Source organism: Saimiri boliviensis, chromosome 15 (genome assembly GCF_048565385.1).
Source record: "Saimiri boliviensis isolate mSaiBol1 chromosome 15, mSaiBol1.pri, whole genome shotgun sequence".
Lineage (NCBI taxonomy): Eukaryota > Metazoa > Chordata > Mammalia > Primates > Cebidae > Saimiri > Saimiri boliviensis.
In genome coordinates, this window is record NC_133463.1 from 10288347 (window position 1) to 10305862 (window position 17516).

General features: G+C 36.5%; 1 pseudogene; it reads right to left on the reverse strand.

The window, feature by feature from the left end:
- Window positions 1–16225: 16225 nt before the first annotated feature.
- Window positions 16226–16714, reverse strand: LOC120362289 (non-histone chromosomal protein HMG-17 pseudogene; annotated as a pseudogene).
- Window positions 16715–17516: the final 802 nt, after the last annotated feature.

Consider the following 17516-nt stretch of genomic DNA (forward strand, 5'->3'; position numbering starts at 1 on the left):
CACCTCTATCCCTTAAGTGGACCCCAGTGTCTGTTGTTCCTTCATTGTGTTCATGGGTTCTCATCATTTAGCTCCCACTTATAAGTAAGAAAATGTAGAATTTGGTTTCCTATTACTTGCTATTAGCTTGTATTAGCTTGTATTGACTAGAAGGTGTTAATTACCTATTAGCAAGTATTAGCTTGCTAAGGATAACACCCTCTAGTTCAACTCATGTTGCCACGAAAAGCATGATTTTGTGCTTTTTTATGGCTGAATAATATTCCATGGTGTATATGTACCGTATTTTCTTTATCCAATCTGTCATTGATGGGGATTTAGATTGATTCCATGTCTTTGCTATTGTGAGTAGTGCTGCAATGAACATTCACATGCATGTATCTTTGTGGTAGAATGATTTATATACCTCTGGGTATATACCCCATAATGGGATTGCTGGATTGAATGGTAGTTCTGATTCTAGCTCCTTGAGGAGCTGCCATATTGCTGAATGGATTTTTTTAAAAAAAAAAACTTAGAGTAAATGTACTTTGTATTTACATGCAATTCCCAGGCATTCAAGGAAAAGTCCTGATCTTCTCATATTTGTTTCCAACCTGCTGGCTTTAGCAAACAGGTCTTCTGTTTACTTTTCATTTTGACTGAGACAACAGTAAAATTAGGTAATTTCTATTGCCTAAGAAATTAGTTATTTGAAATATAAAATTATAGTAATTCTTCCTATATTTCCAACAAAAGTACTAATGTTAAAAAATTAAATTCACTACCGATACTAAAAACGTATTGATTGTATGCTTCAAAACTAACCATATTTTAAAGGGATTTCCTCAACATTTTAAATAAATGAACGTAAATGGAGAAAATGAGTGAATGAAAGGGGCATGCCATGCCTTTTATTTTACAATAGATCTCTTACAAGGCTACAAGGCAAACAAGCTAAACAGAATAGTTTATTTTCTTAGCCATTGCATATCACACTAAATAGGAATTAAATAAGAAAAAAATTGACAAATTAGTTAACAATAGCAAAAAGAATGTCTTTAAGTTTCCTAAAGGGAGTGGATTAACTATATTGCTTATTCATGTTTATAAGAAATTTTAAAAAAATGTAACAGTTTATATCTACCATGTAATTCTTATGGGTATCATTTTACCTCTCTATATGGCCAGTTATCAAGGGCTCTGGACAGTAATTGGGACATGGGTTCCAAGTAAAACCTATATGTACATACTTCATTATTGTGCACTCTGGTTCCAATATTACTTGACTGCATTTTTTATGTAAAATGATAATAGCCTCAAACATAAATGGGCCAGATGCCCCACTTAAAGGGTGCAGAGGGGCAAGCTACATAACAAAGCACGACCCAATTGTATGCTGTTTTCAGGAAGCACAACGCACATGCAGTGATACCCATAGCCTCAAAGTGAAAGAATGGGGAAATGTCTATCAAGCAAAGGAAAACACAAAAGAGGAGGAGCTGCTATTCCGGTTTCAGGCAAAACAGACTTTAAACCAACAGTGATGAAAAAAGACAAAGAAGGGTGTTACGTAATGACAGATAACCCGATTCAACAAGAAGAGATAATTACCATAAATATATATACACCCAACTTTGGAACACCCAGATTCAAAGAATAAGTTCTTAGAGACCTCTGAAAAGATTTAAATAATGATACAAGAACAGTGGGGAACCTGAGCACCCCACTGAACAGTGTTAGATTATCAAGGCAGAAACCTAACAAAGATATTTGGGAAATAAACTCAACAACCTCCAATAGACTTAACAGATATCTACAGAATACTCCACCCAATAACAACAGAATATATATTCTTTTCATCTGCACATGGCACTTATTCTAAGATTGACCACATGCTCAATCACAACAGAATTCTCAACAGATTTTTAAAAAGCCAATGTCATACAAGCCACACTCTCAGACCACAGTGCAATAAAAATTGAAATCAATACCAAGAAGATCGCTTAAAACCATACAGTTACAAGAAAAATAAACAACCTTCTCCCAAATGGCTTTTTAGTAAACAATGAAATTAAGGCAGAAGTTTTTTAAAAAGTCATTTCAAACTAATGAAAACAAAGATACATCATCCCAGATCTCTGGGACACAGCTAAAGGAGTGTTAAGGGGTAGGTTTATAGCACTAAATGCCTACATTAAACAAAAAATTAGATCTCAAACTGGCAACCTAACATCACACCTAGAGGAACTAGAAAATAAGAGCAGACCAACTGCAGAGCTAGCAGAAAAAAAGAAAAATCAGAGCTCAACCGAATGAAGTTGAGACACGAAAATCCATACAAAATAGCAATGAAACCAAAGTTTTTTTTTTGGACAGAATCTAGCTCTGTCGCCAAGGCTGGAGTACAGTGGCATGATCTCGGCTCACTGCAATCTCCGCCTCCCAGGTTCAAGTGATTCTCCTGCCTCAGCCTCCTGAGTAGCTGGGATTACAGGCGCACACCACCACACCGAGCTAATTTTTGCATTTTTAGTAGAGACAGGGTTTGGGTTTCACTGTGTTGGCCAGGCTGTTCTCAAACTCCTGACCTTGTGATCTGCCTGCTTCAGCCTCCCACAGTGCTGGGATTACAAGCGTGAGCCACCACACCTGCCATGCTGGTTCTCTAAAAGAAGAAATAAGATTGACAGATCACTAGCTAGACTAATAAAGAAAAACTGAGAAAAGATCCAAATAAATAGAATCAGAAATGAAAAAGGGAACATTGCCACTGACCTTACAGAAATACAAAAAAAAAAAAAAGCTTTTTGAAAATTTTACTTTAGACAAAAGACATTCATTTTATTCCCAGAGCCAATCTTCTTACAGGAGTCAAAACACTAAGTGGTTTAGCTTTCATAGAAGAGTATCTACTGCTTCCGATATGGACTTCAGATTCTTTTCCATATATTACCAGTATTTTGTTTCCAATACTTTTTACTAACTGCATAATTTTCTTTCTCCTTCCATTCCTCCCTTTCTTCCTTCTTGTGTCTTCCATGATAGATGTAAACTTTATTTCATAACGAATACAAAACGTCTAAAAATGATTACAGAAAACACCCCAAAGGGTCACTCCCATTCCTTTTCTATCACCATTAAGTTATTTCAAAAAATAACCAAAAGAAATGTGCCATCTAGCCCCACAGCCTAATCTTCTATGTTGTAATACTAAATGAAATTCAGTTGAGATTTCTATTTGGGGGCGGGATGATATATGGAGTCATTATAATAGCTTCTAAATGTCAATGTAAAAATCACCTTTGTTCCTGTATGATACTTGTGAATTAGACTTTCGGGAGTTCTTCCAGTTCTGAAGGCTTTCGTGTCACATGTTTTCAGATTGAAGAAAACACAAAACAAAATAAATGGTTTTCATTGTTTTGAAACTTCATCCTTATTCATAAATAGCTCTGCCCAAAGTTTCCTTGAAAACATTTCTTGTGACCAAACATGCTGGAGCACTTCCACCGGGGCGAAGAGGATTCCTGAGCTATGTCATGATGAAATCTATCTATGCTGCCTGAGGCTTCTTCTGGTAATCAGAGCACAATCCCTGTGTTCCTGCCATGAACTGTGTTTTCCATGCCATCAGCTGTGTTTTCCATGCCATCTGGAGCCTCTGGCCTTTAAATGCTTTCTCCTCAATGTCATTCTCAGCAATGACACTAGAGCTCATGGGCTGATCAAATCATGAGCTGGCCAGCAGTTCAGTTAAAGAAAAATAGAAACATAAAAACAAACAACAAACTATTGTCTCTTAGATGTCAGCCAGAAGTTGGCATAAAATAAAGTCCATCTTCTGTGCTGCCAGTTATGATAGAGCTCCTTTATCCAAGTTTAGTTCCAGCACAAACTCAAGCCTCCCACCTGAAAACAGATGAGAGCCTCAGGGCACAGACCCTCAGAGGTCTCTAAAATTCTAGTCAGTGGTGCATCTCTGGCTCTCACAAGGTGAACTGGCTTTGTGGGTGGTGAGTGGGGTGGATGTCGGTAAGCATAACCACAACCAAAAATGGCCATAGTGGGCACACTTTGCCAAGAGGCCTCCACATTTTAGTTAGAAGGAGCTAGTAAGAAAATGCAGCAATCAGGTTGGAATGTTTTTCTAAAACCCAGTCTGAGATTGTATTCATATCCTAGGACTGCTGCAATAAAGTTTCACAAATGGGGTGGTTTAAGACCTCCGAAATTGATTCCTTCACAGTTCTGCTGGCTAGAAATCCTAAATTAAGACAGGGTTGGGTCTTTCTGAGAGCACTGAGGGAGAATGTGTTCCATGCCTCTGTCCACCTTCTGGTGGTTGTTGGCAGTCCTCGGTGTTCCTGTAAATGCATCACTTCAATCCCTGCCTCTGACTTCACATGGTGTTATTTGCGTGCGTGTCAAAGTTCCCTCTACTTAGAAGGACATCAGTCATATTTGATTTAGAGTCTACTTCATACCAGTATGGTCTCATCTTAATTTGATTACACCTGCAAAGACTACTTCTAAATAAGGTAATATTTATGGTTTCTGGGTAGATAGGATTTTTAAGAAATTATGATGGATATATAATAGCTGTGCAAATTTATGGGGTACATATGATATTTTAATACCAATCCAATTGGGACAATCCAATTTCACTCTTTTAACTATTTTGAAACAAACAATAAATTATTAACTATAGTCACCTGATTGTGCTACTGAACACTAAATCTTATTTCTTCTAACTGTATTTTTGTACCCATTAAAAGATCCATTTCTCCTCCCTACTACCGTTCCTAGAGTCTGGTAACCATCCTTCTACTCTCTCTCTCCATGAGTTCATTTTTTTTTAACCCCCACATAGGAGTGAGAACATTCAATATTTGTCTTTCTGTGCCTGGCTTATTTCACTTATCATGATGTCCTCCAGTTCCATGGATGCTGCAAATGACAGGATTTTATTCTATTTATGGCTGAATAAATAACATTCCATTGTGTATATATGTACTACATTTTCTTCATTCATCCCTTCATGGAGATATGTTATTTGAGGGGACACCATTCAATCCAGCACAGAGACCATTCTGCATCTGGAAACTAGTTAGAGCCATTGTTACAGTTCTGGCCATGAGCGGGATATAATGCTGCTCAAGAGTCTTTGCTGCAGCCTTGAAAAATTAGGTTGTGCTGTCTGTTGGCCTAATAGACAAGCCAGCTAGAACTGGCCTGTCTCACTGGCTAGGGCTATGACTCATTTTGTCTTATATTATTTTCTGTCTTATTAGAATATACACTCTATGCAGTCTTAAATGATCGCTTTTGGTTTAATTATTGTTTTTACCTGCCCCCTTACAAAAGATTGGTTGTCTTCTTTTGAAAACAGCTATGGGAAACAAGCAGGTTCTCCTTTAGAAACTTAAGTTGTTGAAGAGATCCCAGATAGTTATAACTATCAATATCTTTTTTCCAATGAATTCTGATAAGTCTGCGTTTTCCTGGGAGTTCAAATCCTTGACAGAATCGTTTTTCTTTATCTTCCATGTGAATTATAGTCACTTGTCAATTTCTGCCTCCAGTCTGAGTTTTGAAAAAAGCACAGGAATTAAATGAGAAGCTGTTTTTTCCTGTTAAAAATATTACGGCAGCTATTTCTTCTGTCTCTTGTTTCTGATGAGTCACTTTTTTGCTAATGACGATACTGTCCTACTTACTTCCAATGAGAGAAATCCCTGGAGTTGCACTATAATGCCTTCGACAGTGAACTCCTGTGATCTGTCTGCATTTTAATAAATGGCTAGTCTCGGTCAGCATTCTCAAACTGTTTTCCTCTGGACACTGTTGTCTTGTGAGATAGTATTTGATGTTCCATGATTAAAAAAAGATCATTGGTCAAACTTGCTTGGGAAATATTGGATTGTAAACACATCCTAGAGATTCTCGGTGCACATTAGCATGTCAGAGACTCTAAGAATCCAATAAAGAAATCTTAAAGAAATCTAAAATTTGTCTAGGTTGTTCTAACCACTGTTTTCTTTAAAAAAAATGCTTTCAAGTCTTTTTTCTAAGAAGTAAACAATTTAGAGAATATTGTGCTAATACTTGGAGGAAAAAATGATATCTGTTATTTATTGCACTTGAAAAATTAGACAACTGATAGGTATTCCATAGTTTTTATGTTTGCTTTGTGACTATATCTTATTAAAGATTCTTACCAGATGTCATGATAGACATTTAAAAATATTTAGAAATTTTTAAAAATCTTTTTTATAGTTTCAACTTTTATTTTAGATTTGGGGTTGCACGTATCTGTTTGTTACATGGGTATAGTGTGTGATGCTGAGATTCAAGATATGAATAATTCCATCACCCAGATAGTGTGTATAGTACACCAGTTAGTGTTTCAATCCTTCCCCCTTCCTTCCTCCTGCTTCTAGTAGTCCCCAGTGTCTATTACTGCCATTTTTTTGTCCGTGAGTACCCAATGTTTAGCTCCCAGTCATAAATGAGAACATGTGGTATTTGGTTTTCTTTTTCTGTGTTAATTTGTTTAGTATAAGGACTTCCAGCTGCAACCATGTTACTGCAAAGGACATGATTTCATTCATTTTTCTGGCTGTATAGTATTCAATGGTATATGTGTACCACATGTTCTCTATCCAGTCCACTATTGATTCCATGTTTTTACTATGGTGAATAGTGCTGCAAAGAAGTATGTTCTTTTGGTAGAACAGTTTATATTCCTTTGGGTGTTGATATCGTTTGGCTGTGTCCCCACCCAAATCTCATCTTGAATTGTAGTTCTCGTGATCCCCTAATGTGTAGTTAGTTGGAGAAACCCAGTGGGAGGTCATTGAGTCATGAAGGCACTTCTCCCATGCCATTATTGCGATAGTAAGTTCTCAGAGATCTGATGATTTTATAAGGGGCTTCTCGCTTTGCTCAGCTCTCATTCTTCTCCTTCCTGCTGCTATATGAAGAAGGATGTGTTTGTTTCCCCTTCCATCATAACTGTAAGTTTCCTAAGACCTCTCCAGTCCTGGGAAACTGTTCCATGATAAAAAAAAAAAAAAAAATCATTGGTCAAACTTGCTTGGGAAATACTGGATTGTAAAGACGTCCTAGAGATTCTCAGTGCACATTAGCACATCTAAGACTCTAAGAATGCAATAAAGAAATCTTAAATCTAAAATTTTCTAGGTTGTTCTACTCAATGTTTTCTTAAAAAAATTACTTTCATTTTTTTAAGAAGTAAACAATTAGAGAATACTGTGCTAATACTTGGAGAAAAATTATAATATATGCAGTCTCAGGCAGTTCCTTATCAAAACATGAGAATCGACTAATACAGGTGTATACCCAGTGATGGGATTGCTGGGTCAAATTGTAGCTCTTTTTAAAATTATTTGACACATCTCCAAACGACTTTCTATAGTGGCTGAACTAATTTATATTCCCACCAACAGTGTATAGGCATTTCTTTTTCTCTGCAGCCTCACTAGCGTCTGTTGTTTAAAAAAAATGCATATTTTTATTACAGCAGAAACAGACTTCAGTCCTTTCATTTTTAAATAGACTTTATTTTTTACAGGACTATTATGTTCACAGAAAACTTCAGCAGAAAGTACAGAGATTTTCCATATACTTTCTGCCCCCAAGTAGACACAATCCTGCCTACTGTAAAAATCCCCTCTAGAGTAATGCATTTGTTATAATCCATGAACCTACATTAACACATCATGATCACCTAGAGTCCATAGTTTATACAACACTGTTGGTGCTGTACATTCTATGGGTTTGGACAAATGTATAATGATGGGTTTTCACCATTATAGAATTGTACATAATATTTTCACTGCCCTAAAAATCCTTTGCGCTCTGCCTATTCAACTCTCCCTCCCCTCAACCCTTGACAGCCACTGATCCTTTCATTATCTTTTTAGTTTTAACTTTTCCGGAATGTCATGTAGTTGAATTTGTACGGCATATGGCCTTTTCAGATTGGCTTCTTTCTCTTAATAATTGTGCATTTAAGTTTCATCCACATCTTTTAGTGGCTATTAGCTCATTTCTTTTTATCACCAAATACTATTCTATTGTCTGGATGTACCAGAGTTATTTGATCCATCCACCTATTGAAGGACATCTTATTCGCTTCCAAGTTTTGGCAATTATGAATAAAGCTGCTGTAAATATCTGTGTGCAGTTTTTTTGTGTGTGGATGTAAGTATTCAATTCATGTGAGTAAACACCAAGGCGATCAATTTCTGGATAACATGTTAAAAGTATGTTTAACTTTGTCAGAAACTGCTAAACTGTCTTTCAAAGCTGCTGTACCATTTTGTATTCCCACAAATACAAAATTGTCATTTTAATTGTCGTTTTGTCATTTAAGCTACCGTGTTTGTGGAATTTGTTCTGGCATGACAGACATTTCTTTTCTCCCAGTCTTGGATGATGGAAGTTATCTTTACCATTATTTGGTGTTGTCAGTGTTTTAGATGTTGGCCATTCTCATGGGAATGTATTTCAGCAATATTTTATTATTGTTTTAGTGTGCACTTCCTTAATGATATGCGATGTAGAACATCCTTGCATATGTTTATTGTCCATCTGTAAATAATTCTTTGGTGATGTGTCTGTTCACGTCTTGTGCTCAGTTTTTAACCAGCCTTTTTGTTTTGTTATTGTTGAGCTTTAAATGTTCTTTGTATATTTTAGATAACAGTACCTTTTTCAATGTAAATATTTTCTTCTTTTCTGTAAATTATCTTCCCATTCTCTAGACAGTGGCTTTCACAGAGCAGCAGTTTTTAACTTCAGTACAGATCAGTTTATCAATTTTTTGTTTCATTGATCATGCCTTGGTGTTGTATCTAAAAAGTCATCATCATGCCCAAGATCATCTAGGTTTTTTTCCCTATGTTATCTTTTAAGAGTTTTATAGTTTTTTGTTGTTCCTAAATTTAGGTCTGTGATCCACTCTGAGTTTGTGATGAGTGTGAGATCTGTGTCTAGATTCTCTCTGTCTGTCTGTCTGTCTGTCTCTGTCTCTCTCTCTCTCTCTCTTTCTCTCTCTCTCTCTCTTTTTTTTTCTTTTTGCATGTGGAAATCAGGTTGTTTCAACACTATTTATTGAAAAGAATACCCTTTCTCCTTTTCTCCATTGTATTGCCTTTGTTCTCTTGACTAAGAGCAGTTGACTACATTAATATGGGACTATTTCTTGGCTCTTGATTCTGTTTCATATGTGATCTTGGGCATGATGATGACTTTTTAGATACAACACCAACTTTATTCTTCTCCTTCAATATAATGCTGGCTATTTTTTTTATCTTTTGACTCTCTATATAAACTTCAGAATTAGTTTGTTGATATATACAAAATGACTTGCTGGAATTTTGATTGGAATTGTGTTGAATCTATAGATGAAGTTGAGATCTGCCATCTTGTCAACATTGAGACTTCCTATTGATTAACATGAAATACCTCTTCATATATTTCATTCTGCTTTGATTTCTTTTCAGAGTTTTTAGTTTTCCATATATAGATCTTATACATATTTTGTTAGAGTTATACCTAAGTATTTTATTTTTGAGGGGAGCTAATGCAAACTGTGCTGTAATTTTAATTTCAAAGTTCACTAGTTCATTGCTGATTTATGGAAAGTCACTGACATTAATCTTGTATCTTGCAACATTGCTATAATTTCTGTTTCGTTCCAAAAGGTTTTTTGCTAATTCCTTGGGATTTTCTGAATAGATCATCATGTCATCTATGAACAAAGTTTTCTTTCTTTCTTTCCTTCCTTGTCTGTAACCTTTCTTTTTCTTTTTTTAATTGCATTAGCTATGGCTTCCAATATAATGTTGAAAAGCAATATAATGTTTTATTGCATTAGCTATGGCTTCCAATATAATGTTATGGGTAAGAGGGGACATCCTTGCCTTGTTCCTGATGATAACAGGAAAGCTACTGGTTTCTCACTAGTAAGTAATGTTAGCTGACTTATAGATATTATTAATCAAGCTGAGAAAGTTTCCTCTGGTCCTCCTTTACTGAGAGTTTTATACACATGTGTTGGATTTCATCAAATGTGTTTTATGCATCTATTGATATGATTATTTGATTTTTTATTAGTCTTTTAATGTAATGAGTTATATTAATCGATTTTTGAATGTTGAAACATTCAAAATGAATCCCACTTGCTTGTAATATGTTACTTTTTATATGTTGTTGGATTTGAGTTGCTGCTATTTTGTTGAGTGTTTTATGAGAGATACTGGTCTTTTCTTACAATGTCATTGCCTCATTTTAATATTAGGATAATGCTGGTTTCATGGAATGAATTAGGAAGTGGTCCCTCTGTTTCTGTCTCCTGAAAGAGACGGTAGAGAACTTGTATAATCTCTCTCTCAAATATTTTGTAGAATTCAACCAGCTAGGCTGGTTGGTGCTTTCTGTTTTAGCAGGCTATTAACTATTTTTGCAATGTTTAAAATTGATACAGGTCTCTTTATTCTCTTTTTTCTTGTGTGAGTTTTGGCAGATTGTGCCTTTGAAGAAATTGGTCATTTTCATCTGTGCTATGAAATTTGCAGGTATAGAGTTTTTCATCATATTCCTTTTGCTATCCTTTTAATGTTCATGGTATCTGTGATAATGGCTCCTTTTTAATTTTTGATATTAGTAATTCATTTTTCTCTTAATTACCCTGGCTAAAGATTTATCAATTTTATTCATCTTGTCAAAGAATGCACCTTTAGTTTCATTGATTTTCTCTATTGATTTACTGTTTCTAATTTCATTGATTTCTGTTATAATTTTTATTATTTATTTTCTTATGCTTACTAGGGATTTAATTTGCCCTTCATTTTCTAGTTTCCTAAGATGAAAGCTCAAATTATTAATTTTAGATCTTATTTTTTAATATGTGTATTCAATGCTACACATTTTCCTCTAAGCATTGCTTTTATTGTCTCCCATATATTTTGGTTAAGTTGTGTTTTCATTTTCATTTAGTTCAAAATATTTAAAAATTTATCTTGAGATTTCTTTGACTCATATGCGATTTAAAAGTGTTTTGTTTAATCACCAAATATTTTGGAATTGCTCAGTCGTCTTCCTGTTACTGAATTCTAGTTTAATTTCACTGTATTTTGAGAGAAAATATTTATTTATTTCCATTGTTTTAAATTTGTTGAGGTGTGATTTATAAACCAGGATGTGATCTATCTTGATAAATGTTCTGTATGAGCTTGAGAAGAAGGTGTATTCTGCTATTGTTAGTTGATGTAGTCCAGACATGTCTATTATATACAGGTGATTGATGATGATGCTGCTTAGATCAACTTTGTGCTTGCTGCTTTTCTGCCTAGTGGATCTGTCCATTTCTGATAGGGAGGCTTTAAAGTCTTCAACTATAATGGCAGGTTCATCTATTTCTCTTTATGGTTCTATCAGTTTTCGCCTTATATATTTTGATGCTCTAGTTTTACATGTATACACAATGATTACGTGTCTTCTTGGAAAATCAATTATCACTATTCAGTGCCTTTATCTCTGTCTGCTTGGGCTGCTATAACAAAATATTACAAACAGTGTAGCTTAAATGACAGACATTTTTTTTTTTTTACCCCAGTCTTGGATGCTAGAATTCTATGGCCAAGGTGCTGGCAAATTCAGTTTCTGATGAGGGCTATCTGTTTAGGAATAAATTAGGATTAGATTAGAGCACTAATCCTATCAGACCACAATTTTATTACCTCATTTAACCTTAACTACTCTATTAGAGACCCTCATCTCCAACTATAGTTACATATGGGACTTCAATATATTATTTTTGGGGGAAAAACATGCATTTATGCCATTTAATCTCTGATATCTTTTCCTGCTCTGAAGTGTGTTTGGTCTGAAATTAACATAGCTATTCTCACTTTTTTTTTTTAATAAGTGCTAACTTAATATATCTTTTACATCTTTCTCCATCTCTTTACTTTTAATCGATATTTGTTTTTATAGTTAAAGTGGACTTCTTTTTAACTACATAAAATTGCGCAATGTTTTTCAATCTAATCTGATTATTGGTGTTTAATGTAATTATTAATATAGTAGGTCTACTATCTACTATATTTGTTATTAATTTTGTTATGTGCCCTTATTGTTTCTCTGTTTTCCATTCTTTTACTTCTTGTGGTTTTAATTGAGCATTGCAAGTGATTCCATTTTCTTTCTTTCTTAGCATACCAATCATGCTTCTTTCAGTGGTTGCTCTAAAGTTTGCACCATATATTTACAACTAATCCAAGTCTTCTTTCAAATAACCTTCTACTGCTTTATAGATAATGCCAAGTACTTGATTCTAATTCCTTCATCTCTCTTTATTTAATTTCTGTCGCTTATTTCACTTATACATAAGCTTATTAGCCAGTTCTCATACTGCTGATAAAGACATACCTGAGATTGGGGAGTTTACAAAAGAAAGAGGTTTAATGGACTCACAGTTCCATGTGGCTGAAGAAGCTTCAGAATCCTGGCAGAAGACAAAAGGCACCTCTCATGTGGCAGCAGAAAGAAGAGAATAAGAGCTAAGTGAAAGGGATTTGCTCTTATAAAATCATCAGCTCTCATGAGACTAATTCACTACCACAATAACAGTATGGGGGAAATTGCCCACCTGATTCAATTATCTCCCACTGAGTCACTCCCACATACAAGGCAATTATGGGAGCTACAAATTCAAGATGAGAATTGAGCGGGGACACAGCTAAAATATATATATATATATATATATATATATATATATATATATATGAATACATTGTTATTTTTTGAACAAACTGTATCTATTAGATCAATTAAGGATTTAAAAAGTGTTTATTTTACATTCACTTATTACTTCCCTGATACTCTTCCTTTTCTTTATGTAGATCTGAGTTTCTGACACACAATTCTTCTTCTGATGAGTTTTCTGTAACATTTCTGCAAGGCACATTTATGCAAGGCTACCAATTTGGTGTTTGTCTAAGAAAATCTTTATTTCTCCTACACTTTTGAAAGATAATTCTGCCAGGTACAGAATTCTAGGTTATGTTTATTTTTCTCTCTCAAAATCTTAAATATTTCACTCTACTTTCTTTTTAGTTCCGTAGTTTTTGAGATGTCAGATGCAATTTTTACCTTTGATTCCCCGTAGATAAGGTATTTTTTCCCTCCAACTTTTGTCAAGACTCTTTCTTTGCCTTTATTTTTTGCAGTTTGAATATGTTATGTTTAGGGGTGTGTGTGTGTGTGTGTGTGTGTGTGTGTGTGTGTGTGTGTTTTACATTTATCCTGCCTCATGTTCTCTGAGCTTCCTGAATCTGTGTTTTGGTGTCTGACATTGATTTTGGGAAATTCTCAGTCATTACTGTGTCACATATTTTTCTGTTTCTTTCTTTCTTCTCCTTATCTTCCCGTTAGTATGAATATGTTAATAGCATTTGTAGTTGTCTCATAGATCTGGGATATTCTGCTCCAGGTTTCCAGTTTGTTTCACTAATTTTTTGATTTGCAACTTTCTATTCACATACCTTCAAGTTCCGAGATTCTCTCCTCAGCTGTGTCCAGTCTGTCAATAAACCCATCAATGGCATTCTCTATTACAGTGTTTTTGATTTCTAGTATTCTTTTTGTTTCTTAGGATTTTTATTTCTCTGCTTACATTGTCCATCGTTCTCGCACGTTTCCTACTTCACTAGAGCCCCTAGCATATTAATCACAGCTGTGTTAAATTCCCAGTCTGATAATTCCAACATCCCTGTCATATCTAATACTAGTTCCGATGCTTTCTCCGTCTCTTGAAACTGTTTTTGGCCTTTTAGTATGCCTTGATATTTTATCTTGACAGTCATATATTATGCACTGGGTAAAAGGAACTGCTATAAATAGGCCTTTCGTATTGCGGTGGTAAGGCATTGAGGAGGGGAAGAGTGTACATGGTCCTCCGATTAGATTTTACTCTTTTAGCAAGCCTGTGCCTCTAAATTGTGAACTTCACAAATATTTCCCAGTTATGCTCCCTCTCAATTCCTGCTTAGGTGGGTCAGAAATGACTAGAGTGGGTTGAAGTTGGGCATTTTTCACCCCTGTGTGGAAGGCTAGAGGAGGCTAGAGTTGGATATCATCCTTTCCCGCAGATCAGTTAGGCTCTAATAATGCCCCAGGAGGTTTGTCTGAGTTTAGCTAGTTTGTCTGGAGGGTAGACCTTGTTAAGAACACAGTGCTCTAGCATACCTTAAAATGATTCCTGTTTCCCTTCTTTGCTGGAGGCATGGCATGAGGGGGTTTTTCTTTAATATTTAGTATGAAAACCTAGTAAAGCTCCAGGAGATAAAGCTCACAAAAATGGGGAGGTCAACCTATGACTGGGTCCCCCTGGAGTTTTACCCGTTCAGTCTTGTCCACACTGAGTCTCCGGAAACTAACTTCTCATTTACGGCTCAGGTCGTGCTACCCATGGATGTGTTCTCTCGGAGGTTTCCGCTTGTGGGTTTCTGCTCCTGTAAGTTATGATTCTTTGTGTTTGCCTTTCCGCCTTTCCAACTGTGGCATCAGCAGTTTGCCCACTGACGTTTTACTTCTCCCATAGAGCTAAGAATACTTGCCGACTTGCCAGTTTGTTCAGTTTTTACTTGTTAGGACTTGAGATGAAGTGATTACTTTCCAGCTTCTTACATACCTGACTTGAAATCAGTATTCATTGACATCATCTCTCTTTGATCAGTTCTTTTCTGTGCCAAATATTAGCCCCAGGCACCAAGGAATGCATCTATTAAAACGAAAATCTTATGTTGAACAGAACTTTACAATTTTATAATGTGTTTTTTTGTGTTTTGTCATCATGACCTGGCCCATTTAGGTGCAAAGCAAACATTTTGTTTTCATTTTGTGTATGAGAATAAAGAGATCAGAGATCCTGAGTGACATATTTGCTGTACAAATATGTAAATATGCACAGCAAATATGTAATTTAAATCTGGATTTTCTGACTCCAAAACCATATCTCTTCCTAAACCTCAAATAGTACCATTTTCTAAAGAAAAGAACTTAGCATAGAGAGGAAGACAGTCTAGTATAGTGGCAAAGAGGGATGGGCTTGCAAGTCTGATAAATCTGGGCTGAAATCCCAGATGTGTTGTTAGTTTTGTGACTCGGAAAAGTTTTATAACCTTCCTGAGTCTCAGTTCACTAGTTGCAAAATGGGGCTAATATTACCTGCCTTGCTGAGATATGAGGATTCAACAAAATGATGTACTGAACTTACCACAAAACCTAGTAGTAATCTACTCTAAACATTAGTAGTTGTGTGATCATCAGGAAGATAGAATTACCACCAGGTAGGGCAGGTTTCAGTGCAAGGTCAAAAGCGTCAGATCAGTCCAGAGCTTCAGCCCACTGAGAATTGCATCTAGAATTCTAGGTGCAATTCAGCCAACACATAATAGTTTACATAACTATCTTGAATGCTTTTTTTTCCCAAGCCAAACTGTATCCAGCTTTATTAAAGATACTTTCCATAAACAATCATGGTATTTCAGGCAGGACGTGGGCAGACAATCATTAACAGTGTACAACAACTTTCAAACTCCCTTCTTCGATGGACTACCAAAAATCAGAAAGCCACTATAAACCCCAACAAAGTCTTCATCTGATGCTCTGAACAGGGAAAGTTTAGAGTGAGGGTTGACATTTCACATTTAGCATGTTGTTTAACAACTTTTCGTGAGCCGACCCTGACTTTCAGGAAGTGAAATGAAAATGGCAGAATTCATCTGAAGATCCACAATCTAGAAATGAAATCACTGCTCTTTTGGCAGGTGCCATCTCAGTGGCGTCACTGGCAAGTCCAGATTGCCTGACGCTGGTAACCAATGACTGGGGGTCAGGTCCTAACAGGTGCCTGGGCTTAAGGGAGTTAAGTCTATGCTGAAAGACGGAAAGGGGGAAGAGGACATGAAAGCGAATTTGTGTTTCCATACCGCAAGGCTTTTATGTGCCAAGGTGGCCATGTGTGTCACAGTCAGGGAATCCCTCCTCCTGGGCGCCAAGAGGAAGTCTCTCAAAACTAAAAGGGAAAGGCGTTTCCCGACATCAGTCCAGCTTTGGAGACATTCTATTAGTGACATATGCCCCTTCCCCCAAAACAACAATGAAGTGTTCTGTGTGCTAACAACATAGCTTTAAAAAAAGAAAAAAAATGTAAAACAAAATTCTGCATTTTTATAAAACTTGATAAAAAATAGTATTTCAAACTGTACAGTCACCAGAAGTACACAGTTATCAAAAATGCACACACTTCACTTGGCATCTCCAGCACCTTCGGCTTTCTGTGCCTGGTCCGTTTTGGCATCTCCATTTTCTGCAGGGTTATTCCCTTCCTTGCCAGCCTCAGCTTTTCCCTTTTTCACTTTGGGCCCCTTCTCTCCCTTCTTTGCAGGGGCCTTTTTAGGCTCGGGCTCTGGCTTTGGAGGAGCAGGTTTAGCAGACAACCTCGCGGATCTTCTCTGTGGTTCGTCCTTCACCTTGGCTTTATCTCCTTCAGCATCCCATTCAGCCTTTCTCTTGGGCATGGTGGTGACGGCGGCGGGACGTAGGCGCTGAGCGCGGGATGCAGCGGCGCATGGGCTTTGGTCGGTCCGGGGGTCGCTCTCGCCTCTTCTTCTTCCAACTATCTTGAATTCTTGCGTTCATTCAAGAAATATTGAGTTGGATACTGCTTTAGGTACTTACGATGCATCAGTGAGCAACACAGACTTGGATCACTGCCCTGAGAGGGTCTCTGTGTTGGCAGAAAATGATAGACAATAGAGAATTGCCTAATGAATAAGGAAATTACTTTGTATGTTAGAAGGTAGTAAGTGCTATGAATACTAGAAAAAGGAGCAGAGCAGGGGAAAGAAGAGTACAGTGCGAGGGACAGCCTGTGATTTAAATAATGTGGCCAGGGCCAACTTCATTTCAAAGGTGACATCTAAACCTGTACTTGGAGGATGTGAAGGAATATAAGGGAAGAGCTTGGAGGAAGAGCACTGGGTCACAGGATGCAGCCGGGACAGCACTAATGCAGGAGGGTGCTTTGCTCTAGGTAGGCATTAGAAAAATTGGGGGTTTACTCAGAATTAGATGGGGGAGGAGCCATGGCAAGGCTTTTTGAACAGAGGAGTGACTTGATCTGATTTACATTTTAAGACAAATACGCCGGCTTCTCTTTAGAGAATTAAAGGGTGGAAGCAGGGGAACATTTCATTTAGCAAGTTACTGCATTAATTCAAGTATAGGGTGGTAATAGCTAGTGGTAACATTAGAGAGAGAAGAGAATTATATATAGATTGAATGTAAAACCAGTAGGATTTCTTTAAAGAGTAGAAAAGATTGGAAGCGTTGGTGAGAGAAAACGGGACTCAAGAATGACTCCAAATATTTTAGCCTGAGCTAAAGAACGGACTTGACCTTAAGACTGAGCTAAGGATGGAGTTGCCACTGGCTGCGAT